Genomic DNA, 13351 nt, shown 5'->3' on the forward strand with positions numbered 1-13351 from the left:
AACTCTCATCTGGGGACAACAACTGCAGGGAGAACACATATTTTCAGATGAACATGTGAGGGCAGAAGGCTGCCTAATGCTGAAGCACCCCCAAACAACAAACCAAATGCAACAACTAGTGCAAGCATTCCTGGGGGAAGTTCTGCAGAAGACGGATTTGCATACGGTGATGTCATCCAAGCAGTGGGTCAAAGTTGGCTTCAACCCTCGTCTGCATATGAAAAGAGAAAAGGGGCGTGCAGGGCATGGCGGCCTTTTGCGGTGCTTGGATGACCCCTAGTTCGCATTAAACACCTCCACCCTCCTTTGGTGTGGGGCTCATGTTGGCCATGCCCCATCCCCTGAAGCATTCAAGCTGATTTCTTGCAGCAGCTGGGCACTGTAACAGCTCCAGAGCTGCTCTGTAAGGCAAGTAAAAGGGTGTGGGCCCTGCAGCACTACCTGTAGTTCGCATTGTGCGTTGGAAGGCACGAAGTAAGCAGACGGGAGAAGTCAGGATAGTGCGCAAGGGCATAGAAGGGAGCGGCTCAAGAAAAGAGAAGTGGAAACAGACAGCAAACTAGGCTGGAGAGAGACCTGAGACAAAGAGATCTGAATTATACGAGAGCCGACGAGGGGAAACACAAATTATGCAGTCAAGTTTCCCACATTTGGGGAAATCGCATGAGCAGCACACCCAGAGTGCAATGGTTGAGCCTTGCCCTGGGAGAAGCACCTTCATGATCATAGTATCTCACCTGGCAGGTAAGTAGGAGTTGGGCTAGAGCTGGGGAGGGTCGCTGCTCGGGTTCCCCCCTGTGAAGTGAAGGAGATCCAACTGAGGCAGCACCAGGGAACTCTCGAAAGAAGAACAAGGCTAGAGGAAGATCTGAGACAAAGAAATCTGACTTTTACCAGAGCTGACCAGAGGAAAGCACAAACACAGTCCCCCACTACCACAAATAATGCAGTCGAGTTTCCCACATTTGGGAAAATCACAGGGGTCAGCATACCCAGAATGCAATGAATGAACCTCACCCTGGGAGAACAATCTTCATGACCATGGTATCTCCTATGCAAAATAAGTATGATTTGGGATAGGGCTGGTGAGGGCCGCTGCTCAGGCACATCTCTGTCAAGTAAAGGAGATTCAACTGAGGCAGCACAAGGGAACTCTCATCTGGGGACAACAACTGCAGGGAGACCACATCTTTTCAGATGAACATGGGAGGGCGGAAGGCTGCCTAATACTGAAGCACCATCAAATATCAAACCATATGCAACAACTAGTACAAGCACTCCTGGGGGAAGGTCTGCAGCAGACGGATTTGCATACGGTGATGTTATCCAAGCAGTGGGCCAAAGTTGACTGGAACCCTCATCTGCATATGAAAAGAGAAAAGGGGCATGCAGGGCATGGCGGCCTTTTGCAGTGCTTGGATGACCCCTAGTTCGCATTAAACACCCCCACCCTCCTTTGGTGTGGGGCTCATGTTGGCCATGCCCCATCCCCTGAAGCATTCAAGCTGATTTCTTGCAGCAGCTGGGCACTGTAACAGCTCCAGAGCCGTTCTGTAAGGCAAGTAAAAGGGTGTGGGCCCTGCAGCACCACCTGTTGTTCGCATTGTGCGTTGGAAGGCACAAATTAAGCAGACGGGAGGAGAAGTCAGGATAGTGCGCAAGGGCATACTTTTCTCTTAGTCCGGGGGCAAGGCTTCAAAATATGGTCTGCAACGGAGGAGACACAGGGGGCGTGGTCACAGCAGCTTTTCTCTACAGCCTGCACCAGCAGGAGCCTACACCATTTTTTATGATCACGCTGAACTGCAGTGCGACTGCAATTACAGCATGGTCAAGAAGGGAGGCGTCATGCTGGGTGGCCATGCCCTGTCACTGTGCAGGAGCCAGCACAGCTCACACACTAGTACCCGGGTGCAGCCCCCAACCCCCGGGACACCCGGAGCAACAAAATGTAGATTCAGGCCACCAGGCCACGCCCCTACCTATGAAACCATGCCTCCTTTTTACCATTGCGCTGTTTATCTGCGCGCACTGCATTACAATCTCCCTCGCCACCTTTCTGGGTGTCACCAGTGATAGTGACACTTCTGCCATGCTTGTAGCAGCTGGTCCTAAGATCTACGCCTCAAGCCCTGAGTGTTTGCCCTTGTGACTTGTTGATCATCATAGCGAAGCAGATGCTTACAGAAAACTGCAGGGGCTTAGATTGAAAATAAAAAAATTGATGGGTATAAGGTAGAGAGGAGCGGGTTCGGTTCTCCGAGAACCGAATTCCCCACGAACTCCACGTGGTTTACACTGGTCCGAGGCAGGCTCGGTTGTTCCCGCCTGACTCGGAAAACCTGAACAAGGGAAAATGTCATCATCCCGCTGTCGGATTCTTGCGAGATTCGGATTCCATATAAAGAGCTGCGCGTTGCTGCCATTTTTACTCGTGCATTGAAGAGAGAGCGGAGAGGACGTGGCTATGTTCTCTCAGTGGAAATCTCAATATCAGTGCTCAGTATCAGTGGTTACTTATTGCTGCTCAGTAATACTAGTAGTGTGTCTCTCCTGCTCAGTGTCAGTTCTCAGTAGTATCCTCATCAGTGCTCAGTATCACTGCTCATTGTCTTGTGCTGCATTGTGGTGCTCAGCATACTACAGTACATTACTAATAGTCCAGTGCTGCATCTTGCTGCTCAGTGTCAGTTCTAGTATCCTCATCAGTGCTCACTATCACTGCTCATTGCATTGTGGTGTTCTGTATACTACAGTAACATAGTAATATAGTACATATAGAGGAGCGGGTTCGGTTCTCCGAGAACCGAATTCCCGACGAACTCCACGTGGTTTACACTGGTCCGTGGCAGGCTCGGTTGTTCCCGCCTGACTCGGAAAACCTGAACAAGGGAAAATGTCATCATCCCGCTGTCGGATTCTCGCGAGATTCGGATTCCATATAAAGAGCTGCGCGTTGCCGCCATTTTTACTCGTGCATTGAAGAGAGAGCGGAGAGGACGTGGCTATGTTCTCTCAGTGGAAATCTCAATATCAGTGCCCAGTATCAGTGGTTACTTATTGCTGCTCAGTAATACTAGTAGTGTGTCTCTCCTGCTCAGTGTCAGTTCTCAGTAGTATCCTCATCAGTGCTCAGTATCACTGCTCATTGTCTTGTGCTGCATTGTGGTGCTCAGCATACAACAGTACATTACTAATAGTCCAGTGCTGCATCTTGCTGCTCATGTTGGCTATGCCCCAGCCCCTGAAGCATTCAAGCTGATTTCTTGCAGCAGCTGGGCACTGTAACAGCTCCAGAGCTGCTCTGTAAGGCAAGTAAAAGGGTGTTGGCCCTGCAGCACTACCTGTAGTTTGCATTGTGCGTTGGAAGGCACAAAGTAAGCAGACAGGAGAAGTCAGGAGAGTGCCCAAGGGCATAGAAGGCAGGGGCTCAAGAAAAGAGAAGTGGAAACAGACAGCAAACTAGGCTGGAGAGAGACCTGAGACAAAGAGATCTGAATTATACGAGTAGCCGACCAGAGGAAACACAAATTATGCAGTCAAGTGTCCCACATTTGGGGAAATCGTAGGAGCAGCACACCCAGAGTGCAATGGGTGAGCCTTGCCCTGGTAGAAGCACCTTCCTGATCATAGTATCTCACTTGGCAGGTAAGTAGGAGTTGGGCTTGAGCTGGGGAGGGTCGCTGCTCGGGCACCCCCCTGTCAAGTGAAGGAGATCCACAAACACAGTCCCCCACTACCACAATTAATGCAGTCGAGTTTCCCACATTTGGGGAAATCACAGGGGTCAGCATACCCAGAATGCAATGAATGAACCTCACCCTGGGAGAACAATCTTCATGACCATGGAAACTCCTATGCAAAATAAGTATGATTTGGGATAGGGCTGGGGAGGGCCGCTGCTCAGGCACATCTCTGTCAAGTAAAGGAGATTCAACTGAGGCAGCACAAGGGAACTCTCATCTGGGGACAACAACTGCAGGGAGAACACATATTTTCAGATGAACATGGGAGGGCAGAAGGCTGCCTAATACTGAAGCACCCCCAAACAACAAACCAAATGTAACAACTAGTAAAAGCATTCCTGGGAGAAGGTCTGCAGAAGACGGATTTGCATACGGTGATGTCATCCAAGCAGTAAGCCAAAGTTGGCTGGAACCCTCATCTGCATATGAAAAGAGAAAAGGGTTATGCAGGGCATGGCGGCCTTTTGCGGTGCTTGGATGACCCCTAGTTCGCATTAAATACCTCCACCCTCCTTCGGTGTGGGGCTCATGTTGGCTATGCCCCAGCCCCTGAAGCATTCAAGCTGATTTCTTGCAGCAGCTGGGCACTGTAACAGCTCCAGAGCTGCTCTGTACGGCAAGTAAAAGGGTGTGGGCCCTGCAGCACTACCTGTAGTACGCATTGTGCGTTGGAAGGCACAAAGTAAGCAGACGGGAGAAGTCAGGATAGTGCGCAAGGGCATAGAAGGGAGCGGCTCAAGAAAACAGAAGTGGAAACAGACAGCAAACTAGGCTGGAGAGAGACCTGAGACAAAGAGATCTGAATTATACGAGAGCCGACCAGGGGAAACACAAACTATGCAGTCAAGTTTCCCACATTTGGGGAAATCGCAGGAGCAGCACACCCAGAGTGCAATGGGTGAGCCTTGCCCTGGGAGAAGCACCTTCATGATCATAGTATCTCACCTGGCAGGTATGTAGGAGTTGGGCTAGAGCTGGGGAGGGTCGCTGCTCGGGTACCCCCCTGTCAAGTGAAGGAGATCAAACTGAGGCAGCACAATGGAACTCTCGAAAGAAGAACAAGGCTAGAGGAAGATCTGAGACAAAGAAATCTGACTTTTACCAGAGCTGACCAGAGGAAAACACAAACACAGTCCCCCACTACCACAAATAATGCAGTTGAGTTTCCCACATTTGGGGAAATCACAGGGGTCAGCATACCCAGAATGCAATGAATGAACCTCACCCTGGGAGAACAATCTTTATGACCATGGTATCTCCTATGCAAAATAAGTATGATTTGAGATAGGGCTGGGGAGGGCCGCTGCTCAGGCACATCTCTGTCAAGTAAAGGAGATTCAACTGAGGCAGCACAAGGGAACTCTCATCTGGGGACAACAACTGCCGGGAGAACACATATTTTCAGATGAACATGGGAGGGCAGAAGGCTGCCTAATACTGAAGCACGCCCAAACAACAAACCAAATGCAACAACTAGTACAAGCATTCCTGGGAGAAGGTCTGCAGAAGACGGATTTGCATACGGTGATGTCATCCAAGCAGTGGGCCAAAGTTGGCTGGAACCCTCATCTGCATATGTTGAAGATACAATTTGTGAATTGCATTTAACACTATCTCCCTTTCCTGGGGAGAAGATGGTAGGGCCGATTTGAAAAACCGGCGAGGAGGCACCTCTTCGAATTTCAGCTTGTAACCCTGAGAAACAATTTCTATTGCCTAGGGATCCACCTGCGAATGAACCCAGATGTGGCTGAAAACTCGAAGACGTGCCCCCAACTGGGCGGACTCCTTTAGCGGAGCCCCAGCGTCATGCGGTGGATTTTGTAGAGGCCGGAGAGGACTTCTGTTCCTGGGAACTAGCTGTGTTGTGCAGCTTCTTCCCTCTGCCCTTACCTCTGGCAAGAAAGGACGCACCTCGTACTTTCTTGTTTCTCTGTGATCGAAAGGACTGCATTTGATAATGTGGTGCTTTCTTAGGCTGTGAGGGAATATAAGGCAAAAAATTTGATTTACCAGCTGTAGCTGTGGAGACTAGGTCCGAGAGACCTTCCCCAAACAATTCCTCACCCCTGTAAGGTAAAACCTCCATATGCCTTTTTGAGTCGGCATCACCTGTCCATTGCCGGGTCCATAGGACTCGTCTAGCAGAAATCGACATAGCGTTTATTCTAGAACCCAGTAGACTAATGTCACTTTGAGCATCTCTCATATATAGGACAACATCTTTTATATGCCCAATGGTCAATAACATAGCATCCTTATCTAGGGTCTCAATCTCTGCTGATAAGGTATCTGTCCATGCTGCCACCGCGCTACAACCCCGGCCGACGCAATTGCCGGTCTGAGTAAGGTACCAGAATGTGTGTAAATGGACTTTAGGGTAACCTCCTGCTTGCGGTCAGCAGGGTCCCTGATGGTAGCCGTATCCTGGGATGGCAGCGCTACCTTTTTGGATAAGCGTGTCAATGCTTTATCCACCCTAGGGGAGGATTCCCACCGTATCCTGTCCATTGGCGGGAAAGGATACGCCATAAGAATCCTTTTGGGAATCTGCAGCTTTTTGTCTGGAGATTCCCAAGCTTTTTCACATAATTCGTTCAACTCATGTGAGGGGGGAAAGGTTATCTCAGGTTTCTTTCCCTTATACATGTGTACCCTCGTGTCAGGGACAGGGGACTCTGTGATGTGCAAAACATCTTTTATTGCAATAATCATATATCGAATACATTTAGCCAATTTTGGCTGTAACTTTGCATCATCGTAGTCGACACTGGAGTCAGAATCTGTGTCGGTATCTGTGTCAACTATTTGGGATAGTGGGCGCTTTTGAGACCCCGAAGGTCCCTGCGACATAGGGACAGGCATGGGTTGACTCCCTGACTGTTCCCTAGCTTTAGCTTTGTCTAATCTCTTGTGTAATAAGTTTACATTAGCACTTAAAACATTCCACATATCCATCCAGTCAGGTGTCGGCGTTGTCGATGGAGACACCACATTAATTTGCTCCTGCTCCTCTCTAGGAGAGCCTTCTACCTCAGACATGTCGACACACGTGTACCGACACACCATACACTCAGGGAATCCTCTTATCTGAGGACAGTTCCCCAACAAGGCCCTTTGGAGAGACAGAGAGAGAGAGTATGCCAGCACACACCCCAGCGCTATATGACCCAGGAAAAAAACACAATAATTTTATGTTTACCCAGTAGCGCTGTATTTCCATATATGCATAATTTGTGTTTCCCCTGGTCGGCTCTCATATAAAGTGTTGTTGACCCCCCTCTCCCCCCCCCCGCCCCAATTGACAGGCAGAGGCGATCGCATTCTCTGCGGGGTGCCGCAGAAAATGCAGGCACATGCGTATGCTCTTAGCAATTTTTGCAGTTGGATCGCTTATTGTGATTGCAATCCAACCTGAATCAGGCCCTATTACCTATCACAATGCGCTGCGGGCAGTACAAAATTGGGATAATATAGGAGTAAAACTCCCAGACCTGTGCTCCTTAACTGTACCTGGTGGCTAGTGGAGCGGCTGCCCAGTAATCAGTGTCCACGCCAGTGCGCACACGGTCCACCCCCTACGGCCACGCTCCCCTTCATCAGCGGCCTCGTGATCCGGAAGGGCGGTGTGTGTGTGACTGACCTTAGGAAGAAACTGGAGCCTCCGCTGCAGTGACCCAGCAACCAGGGCACGGGAGTATACAGCGCCGCTGGGAGTGATGAAGCTGCAGTAAAGATGTCTATTAGACCTAGCCTGCTGCAGCCCTTGTAGATTCTCATAAAACAAGTTCTTCTTTTCTTGTCAAAATTAATAGCTAAGATTAGGCTGCCTGAGGCAGGCCCCTGTTAAGTGGCCTGCTACTGAAGGCACCAACTACAAACTGAGCTCCCTGTTCATGGAAGCGGGGTTATAGAGGAGGATGCGCTGAGCATCTTGGGAACAGTCAAAAGCTTTGAGCCGGTTGGTGCCTCAGATCAAGATCCTACTCTACACCCCAATGTGAATCCTTGTGGAGTCCAGTGTACCCCACAGAAGAAATTAATGTGTCACACCCATTGGCAGCAACCTTAGAATAGCTGCTGACGGGCACAATTGAGAAAGGAAGGGGGGGGGGGGACATTTGAATCCAGCACATAGATGCAATTCAAATATGTAATTTGTACCTTCCTATTTTAAAATATAATGGATGAACCTCACCCTGTGAGAACAATCTTCATGATCAAGAGATCTCATATGCAAAATAAGTATGAGTTGGGATAGGGCTGGGGAGGGTGGCTGCTCGGGCAGCCCCTCCCCCGTCAAGTTAAGGAGATTCAACTGAGGACGCACAAGGGAACTCTCGTCTGGGGACAACAACTGCAGGGAGACCACATCTGTTCAGATGAACATGGGAGGGTGGAAGGCTGCCTAATATTGAAGCACCATCAAATATCAAACCATATGCAACAACTAGTACAAGCATTCCAGGGGGAAGGTCTGCAGAAGACGGATTTGCATACGGTGATGTCATCCAAGCAGTGGGCCAAAGTTGGCTGGAACCCTCATCTGCATATGAAAAGAGAAAAGGGGCATGCAGGGCATGGCGGCCTTTTGCGGTGCTTGGATGACCCCTAGTTCGCATTAAACACCCCCACCCTCCTTTGGTGTGGGGCTCATGTTGGCCATGCCCCATCCCCTGAAGCATTCAAGCTGATTTCTTGCAGCAGCTGGGCACTGTAACAGCTCCAGAGCTGTTCTGTAAGGCAAGTAAAAGGGTGTGGGCCCTGCAGCACCACCTGTAGTTCGCATTGTGCGTTGGAAGGCACAAAGTAAGCAGACGGGAGGAGAAGTCAGGATAGTGCGCAAGGGCATCCTTTTCTCTTAGTCCGTAGAGGATGCTGGGGTCACATTAAGAACCATGGGGTATAGACAGGATCCGCAAGAGACATGGGCACTTTAAGACTTTCAAAGGGTGTGAACTGGCTCCTCCCTCTATGCCCCTCCTCCAGACTCCAGTTATAGGAACTGTGCCCAGGGAGACGGACATTTCGAGGAAAGGATTTATTGTTAAACTAAGGTGAGCATCTTACCAGCTCACACCTTAAGCATGCCGCAGAACGTGGCATTCAACAGAACACAAGCCAACGGCATGAACAATTGCAGCAAAAAGCTGACCAGAACCATAACACAACATGTGTATAACCACAAGTAATAACTGCAGACACAGTATGGACTGGGACGGGTGCCCAGCATCCTCTACGGACTAAGAGAAAAGGATTTACCGGTAGGTATTAAAATCCTATTTTCTCATACGACCTAGAGGATGCTGGGGTCACATTAAGAACCATGGGGTTATACCAAAGCTCTTGAACGGGTGGGAGAGTGCGTACGACTCTGCAGCACCGAATGACCCAACTTGAGGTTATCATCAGCCAAGGTATCAAACTTGTAAAACTTAGCAAAAGTGTTTACTAAATAGCTGCTCGGCAAAGTTGCAATGCCGAGACTCCCCGACCAGCTGCCCAGGATGAACCCACCTTTCTAGTAGAATGGGTCTTCACCTAATTCAGTAACGGCAATCCTGCCGTGGAATGAGCATGCTGAATCTTACCACAGATCCAGCGCATAATGGTCTACATGGAAGCAGGACACCCAATCCTGTTGGGAGCATACAGGACAAACAGAGCCTCTGTTTTCCTAATCTGAACCGTTCTGGTGACATAAATTTTCAAAGTTCTGACCACAGCCAGAGACTTTGACTCAACGAAGGTGTCAGTGGCCAAAGGCACCATGTGGAAAGATGAACCACCTTCGGCAGAAATTGTTGACGTGTCCTCAATTCTGCTCTATCTTCATGAAAGATCAAAGATCAAAAGCTCTTGTGATACTGCATGGTTTGTACTGTTTTCCATGTGCTCCCAGATCTTTCAAGCAAGTAGCATGGTCAAGAAAGTTCTGTTTGAAAAGTAACAACATTTACTGTCATTGTTATAGAATTTGGGAGAAAAAACAAGAAGAAATCTGCACTGTTGACGCACTGGACAGAATGAATGAATCATAAAATATAACCTTTATTAAGTATGTATTAAAATTGGATAAATATTAATATTATTATCCCAAACTGCAGTGAAACATAAAGGTTAAAATCACAGAACTAACATACATGTGCATAAGAAGAATAAAGAGATGTGAAAAAAAGGTTTAAAAAGCGTGTCCGTGTGTGATTATTTTTGAAGGCACAACCCTGGCGGGGTTGTTTATATAGATATATATGTTGCTAATAATCACTTTCTAGCGTAATGTTATTAAATAGCTGTTAGTATCTATGTCGTCAGGTACCACTGGGTCATATCCTATATACTCCCTTCACTCAATAGGGGTTACCTCCCGGGAAGCCATCCCCATTGGCGAATTTGTGGGGGTGATTGAGTATAACCGGTAAGCTAACCTCCAATTTGTGGGGTGCTTAGGTAGATGGGGATCACTTATTTCTCTGTGTCCCCTAAGACTATATTCCTAAATTCAATACCATAGGGGGATAGCTTTCTATATCGGATAAGGAATCACTTGATAGGGAAATCTCTATGCATCATGGAAAGATCATATTTATTAATATCCAAACTAAAAAAATGATGAATAGCTTTAATTTAGCTGTTTAGATATAGTTAATTGGCGAGATATACCAACAGGTGCGGTTGCCTTAAGGAATATGGCAATTCCAATATAAATAGCAGCCCTCCTTCATATAATCAGCCAGATCTTATTAAATCTGGTCCAGATATAGCCGTTCAGATATACTTAATTGACAACATATATCTATCGGTGGGGTTGCCTTAAGGAATATAGCAATTCCAATTCTCATATAAATAGCAACCTTCCTTCATATATTCAGCCAGATCTTATTTAATCTGATCTAGGCGTAGGCAATAATGCTTTCCTTAGAGGTATAGCCACCTCAATTCTTATTAGGAAGCAAAGTGTCTGTCATAATGGTTTATCCAATTCATCTAAGAAATAATATATTCCATGTGTCAGAGATTCATTACTCTCTATTTACACTGTTAAAGAGTTAATTCTTATTATGTTACAGTGTAATGAAATTATCATATAGGGAGATGTGGCAATTCCATGTGCTATATATATAATAACCCTTAGTGGTCCAGATTCCACAATGAGGAATTTTCTTATAAACCGCTGAAACACACAGCTGTTTGACTGACTTCCAAATATATCTATCTCACTTTGTAACAGTCTTATGATAGAGAAACTGTTACATATTCGGTCACTTAGTTATCTAAAGGTAAACAGACTCAGTGTGAGGGTAATATAATATATCAAATGCGCTGTCAATAATCGTGGTAACTGGTGTAATAATGTGGTATATTGAGTATGCTAGTAAGGCATATAACTGCTCTCCAGCCTTTAAGTGTTACCAATCAATTTGTTACACTGTAAAGGATTTATGGTGTCCTGTTAGGACATGCAGCTGCTAGGCTGACTCAAAGATTTATCCATTTGTAACAATTATGTAACAGTTATATACATGTTACTGGTATTACATAGAAATAGTATGACACAGGCCAGCAGTCCCATGTGTCTAGATTCCACAATAGGAGATTTTCTTTGTCTTATAAACTGCTGGAACACACAGCTGCTAGACTGACTTCAAATATATATATTACTTTGTAACAGTCTTATAGTAAAGAGACTGTTACACACTGTCATTTAGTTATCTCAAGGTTAGCAGATTCTGTGTGAGGATAGTGTTCTGTTAGAACATGCAGCTGCTAGGCTGACTCATAGAAAATGTATCCATTTGTAACAAATGACACATACAGCATTAAATTAATATCTATAGCAGCCCATGTGACATCTCTACTCTTATCATAATTGTCTGGTTATTGCCAATCTGGACAGCAGGAGTGATATATATTCACTAGTCCCAATATCCCATCATATAAATATACCCACACTGATATACTTTCTTATCAAGAGTTATTAGTAGCAATCTGTATGCACTTTAGACATTGTAATTGCTAAGTGACATCATATCTAGTGTATTCCTTTCTTATAGCTCAGCTTCTATTCCCTATTAGTGGAGACTAACAGCTAACATCATAATCATATATTTTTGTTTTATAACATTTCACATGAGTCAAATACACGCGGACACGCCGTGCCCTACACGCGTGTTTCACTGCATCTATGGCAACTTACATTAAAGCTAACAAGAAAGCACACTCGTTCTGTCTTTAAACTGATAAAAGAAACCCCAATAATATGGGGCATGCAAAAATTGAGACAAAACTCAGTTTTGCTCCTCTCCACGGAAATCTTTAGTAAAAGGCGAAAGATTTGTTCGTTCTGAAGAGAAACCAGAGCATGACCAAGATTCCACCTGTCGCCTGAGTGCCATGCCAGCAGTCCTCATTCAGCTCAAAGTGAGCACCCAATATGAAAGAAAGAAAGCAGATTTCTCACCAGGCTTCCCCTTGCTATAAGCATGGTTTGTACTCTTTTCCATGTGCTCCCAGATCTTTCAAGCAATTAGTATGGTAAAGAAAGTTCTGCTTGAAAAGAAACAGACATTTACTGTCATTGTTATACAAATAAACTTACATTAAAGCCAACAAGAAAGCACACTCGTTCTGTCTTTAAACTGATAAAAGAAACCCCAATAATATGGGGCATGCAAAAATTGAGATAAAACTCAGTTTTGCTCCTCTCCACGGAAATCTTTAATAAAAGGCGAAAGATTTGTTCATTCTGAAGAGAAACCAGAGCATGACCAAGATTCCACCTGTCGCCTGAGTGCCATGCCAGCAGTCCTCATTCAGATCAAAGTGAGCGCCCAATTTGAAAGAAAGCAGATTTCTCACCTGGCTTCTCCTTGCTATAAGCATGGTTTGTACTGTATTCCATGTGCTCCCAGATCTTTCAAGCAAGTAGCATGGTCAAGAAAGTTCTGTTTGAAAAGAAACAAACATTTACTGTAATTTCTATGCAAATGAGCTTTCATTAAAGCACACTCATTCTATCTTTAAACCGATAAAAGAAACCCCAAAAAGATGGGGCATGCAAAAATTGAGGTAAAACTCAGTTTTGCTCCTCTCCACGGAAATCTTTAGTAAAAGGCGAAAGATTTGTTCGTTCTGAAGAGAAACCAGAGCACGACCAAGATTTTCATCTGAAAATATGTGTTCTCCCTGCAGTTGTTGTCCCCAGATGAGAGTTCCCTTGTGCTGCCTCAGTTGAATCTCCTTTACTTGACAGAGATGTGCCTGAGCAGCGGCCCTCCCCAGCCCTATCCCAAATCATACTTATTTTGCATAGGAGATACCATGGTCATGAAGATTATTCTCCCAGGGTGAGGTTCATTCATTGCATTCTGGGTATGCTGACCCCTGTGATTTCCCCAAATGTGGGAAACTCGACTGCTTTATTTGTGGTAGTGGGGGACTGTGTTTGTGTTTTCCTCTGGTCAGCTCTGGTAAAAGTCAGATTTCTTTGTTTCAGATCTTCCTCTAGCCTTGTTCTTCTTTCGAGAGTTCCCTTGTGCTGCCTCAGTTGGATCTCCTTCACTTGACAGGGGGGTGCCCAAGCAGAGACCCTCCCCAGCTCTAGC

General features: G+C 46.3%; 9 non-coding genes and 1 pseudogene across 9 annotated transcripts; 1 reads left to right on the forward strand and 9 right to left on the reverse strand.

Moving 5' to 3' along the window:
* Positions 1-616: 616 nt before the first annotated feature.
* On the reverse strand, positions 617-752 carry LOC134982272 (U1 spliceosomal RNA; annotated as a pseudogene).
* Positions 753-904: 152 nt separating this feature from the next.
* Positions 905-1068, reverse strand: LOC134982919 (U1 spliceosomal RNA). Its single transcript, XR_010191547.1, has one exon. It is a non-coding gene; the product is annotated as a U1 spliceosomal RNA (small nuclear RNA).
* A 2424-nt stretch (positions 1069-3492) lies between these two features.
* LOC134982283 (U1 spliceosomal RNA) lies at positions 3493-3656 on the reverse strand. Its single transcript, XR_010191013.1, has one exon. It is a non-coding gene; the product is annotated as a U1 spliceosomal RNA (small nuclear RNA).
* A 53-nt stretch (positions 3657-3709) lies between these two features.
* LOC134982744 (U1 spliceosomal RNA) lies at positions 3710-3872 on the reverse strand. The gene has a single exon (XR_010191412.1). It is a non-coding gene; the product is annotated as a U1 spliceosomal RNA (small nuclear RNA).
* Positions 3873-4543: 671 nt separating this feature from the next.
* LOC134982238 (U1 spliceosomal RNA) lies at positions 4544-4706 on the reverse strand. Its single transcript, XR_010190982.1, has one exon. It is a non-coding gene; the product is annotated as a U1 spliceosomal RNA (small nuclear RNA).
* A 152-nt stretch (positions 4707-4858) lies between these two features.
* LOC134982557 (U1 spliceosomal RNA) lies at positions 4859-5022 on the reverse strand. The gene has a single exon (XR_010191242.1). It is a non-coding gene; the product is annotated as a U1 spliceosomal RNA (small nuclear RNA).
* A 6972-nt stretch (positions 5023-11994) lies between these two features.
* Positions 11995-12110, reverse strand: LOC134982385 (U5 spliceosomal RNA). Its single transcript, XR_010191085.1, has one exon. It is a non-coding gene; the product is annotated as a U5 spliceosomal RNA (small nuclear RNA).
* A 286-nt stretch (positions 12111-12396) lies between these two features.
* LOC134982418 (U5 spliceosomal RNA) lies at positions 12397-12512 on the reverse strand. Its single transcript, XR_010191116.1, has one exon. It is a non-coding gene; the product is annotated as a U5 spliceosomal RNA (small nuclear RNA).
* Positions 12513-12782: 270 nt separating this feature from the next.
* On the reverse strand, positions 12783-12898 carry LOC134982364 (U5 spliceosomal RNA). The gene has a single exon (XR_010191066.1). It is a non-coding gene; the product is annotated as a U5 spliceosomal RNA (small nuclear RNA).
* A 144-nt stretch (positions 12899-13042) lies between these two features.
* On the forward strand, positions 13043-13206 carry LOC134982659 (U1 spliceosomal RNA). The gene has a single exon (XR_010191334.1). It is a non-coding gene; the product is annotated as a U1 spliceosomal RNA (small nuclear RNA).
* Positions 13207-13351: the final 145 nt, after the last annotated feature.

This window comes from Pseudophryne corroboree, assembly GCF_028390025.1.
Source record: "Pseudophryne corroboree isolate aPseCor3 chromosome 12 unlocalized genomic scaffold, aPseCor3.hap2 SUPER_12_unloc_1, whole genome shotgun sequence".
Taxonomy (NCBI): domain Eukaryota; kingdom Metazoa; phylum Chordata; class Amphibia; order Anura; family Myobatrachidae; genus Pseudophryne; species Pseudophryne corroboree.